The sequence below is a fragment of the Protobothrops mucrosquamatus genome, unplaced genomic scaffold (genome assembly GCF_001527695.2).
Source record: "Protobothrops mucrosquamatus isolate PMUCROS unplaced genomic scaffold, P.Mucros_1.0 scaffold2130, whole genome shotgun sequence".
Taxonomy (NCBI): domain Eukaryota; kingdom Metazoa; phylum Chordata; class Lepidosauria; order Squamata; family Viperidae; genus Protobothrops; species Protobothrops mucrosquamatus.
Genome location: NW_015388230.1, coordinates 59,903 through 62,364, shown reverse-complemented (window position 1 = coordinate 62,364; position 2,462 = coordinate 59,903).

The window sequence follows — 2,462 nt, the reverse complement described above, 5'->3', positions numbered from 1 at the left end:
GGTCCATCAGGCGCCTGGGACGGTACCATCTGGGTGGTTCCGTCTCCCTGCGGCGAGGGGGAGCGGTCCGGAAGTCCATCCTCAGGAGTGCATGATCTGACCATGACAAGGGCTCTATGACTATCTCCCCCATTTCCAGATCATTTTGCCACTGGCCAGAGACAAAAATCAGATCCAGTGTGTGACCTCCTATGTGAGTAGTTGTCATTATAGAAACATGGTGGGATAAAACCCAAAAATGGAACACTCAGCTAGAGGGATTTCAATTGTTTAAAAGAAACAGACCAAATAAAGGAGGCAGAGTTTCTCTCTATATAAGAAATAACTACATATCTACAGACATAGGGCACAACAATGATGAAAACTGTCTTGAATGCGTTTGGATCAATATAAAAGGGAAATAGATGAACTTTTTGCTAGTCAGCTAACTAAGGTGCATAGGAAGCACATGACAATAGAACACAGTCAAACTAGAGTCTTGGACTTTAAGAGAGCTAATTTCAATAAAGTTAAAGAGGGCTTGGGAGGGATCCCATGGATGAGAATCTTCAAGGGGAAAACAAGAAGCTTGGGCAATTTTAAAAAATAATCCAGTCTAGCACAATACCAACAAAGAAGAAAAATAATAGCTCTCACAAGAAACCAGCATGGCTGCATAAAGAACTCTCTCTTAAATTGAAAGATAAAAGGGACAAGTGGAAAGAGGGGCACATAACTAAAGCAGAATTTTAGCAAATAGTCTGGAGCCTGCAAAGATGAGGTGAAGAAAGCTAAGGCTCAAAATGAACTAAGGCTTGTGACCAAAGTCAAAAATAATAAAAAAGCAAACAGTCCAACTTATCAAAAACAGTACCATAAAAAAATAGATTAGAAACACAAGTTAAGATAGGCAAGAAAACAGTAAGTGAGCACTTATCCAGTTCAAATCACCAGGACCAGATGGATTACAACCCAAGGTTCTCAAGAAACTGGCAGATGTGATCTCAGAACCACTGAACTATATTTTTCAAAGATCCTGGAGCACTAGGGAACTACCAGAGGGCTGGAAAAGAGCTGATGTAGTTTCCCTCTTCAAAAAAAAGAAAAAAAGAATAGATCCAGAAAACTACTGACCCATCATTCTGACCTCAATACCTGGGAAGATTCTGAAAAAAATAATCAAACAAGAATCAGCGAATACTTAGAGGCAAAGTCATTACTAAAAGCCAACATGGGTTTGTTAAAAACAGATCATGCTAGAGACATCTTACTGCATTCTTTGGCCCAGTTACAAAATTAGTGGACTAGAGGAATGCTGTGGATATAATTTTCTTGGACTTTAGTAAGGCATTTGATACAGTTCGTATAGGGTTTCCTGCCTGAGCAGGGGGTTGGACTAGATGACCTCCAAGGTACCTTCCAACTTTATTATATATTATTAAATGCAAGAGTGAAATCTTTCTAGCAGATAAACTTAAAACATTTCCTCCTGCTAACTTTGGGCTGTTCTTAAGAGTACACAGAGAGAAAGAGGACAACAAACAAACAAACAAACACATTTTTCTTCACTCTGTTTATTGGCCAGACAAACAGAGTGAGGTATTTCCTTTTTGTGGCTTATTTTAAGCAAACTTTCTAGCAAAATTTAAAATTCTTTTCTCTTTGGATTTTAAACAGTTAATAGTCACATTTCCCTCACACACAAAGACTTTGACAAACATGTATACACAAAGACAAGGAAAACAGAAAAGGAAACAGAAGTCTTAGTTTTACACATCCTAGTCATTCCCACCATAAGTTTCAGATAGCTCAAATTAGGGAAGGCATACATTTTAAACATACCACGTGGTTGCAGACTTGAGAGAGAGAGAGATGAAGAAAGAGACTCACTATCTTATTTTCCCTTTTAAGTACCTTTATTTAGCCAAATTGGTTTCCCTAGCAAAGCCCTAAGCAAAGCTCATTCTCACAAATTTGTCTTGCTCGCTTTTTTCTTTTTCTTACCATCCAGGACAGGCACTCAGCCTCTCGTCCCACACCTTGAGCAAATCTCCAATAAATGTCCTAATTCCAACCCTCGAACTGCAGCTACCATGTTCCCCTTCCGATGTGTGGGTCCAAACCTGCTCAGTCGGGTTTCTCTTTTTCTCCCAGCAGCACTTCCCAGCCACTCTTAGCGACAACAAACCTGCCGCCCCGCCTCAGTTTTGGGGCACTAAAAAATTGCCCAGGAAGGACTCCGGTCCCTACACGGAGTAAGTGGCCCTTCCAGTTTAGGGACTCCCCTTGGTTTTGCGGACCTCAAAAATACGTTGTCCGAGGAGGACCTGCGCACAGGTACCCGGCCTCCGTTCCCACACTGCCTATCAGTTTTATAGACTTAGGAGTTTGCTGAGGACCTATGCTTTTTTGCACTTGAGTACGGGCACCTCATATAGCTGGGCTTTGCTTAAAGGGCCTTACCAGCTGGTTGCCCAAATCCA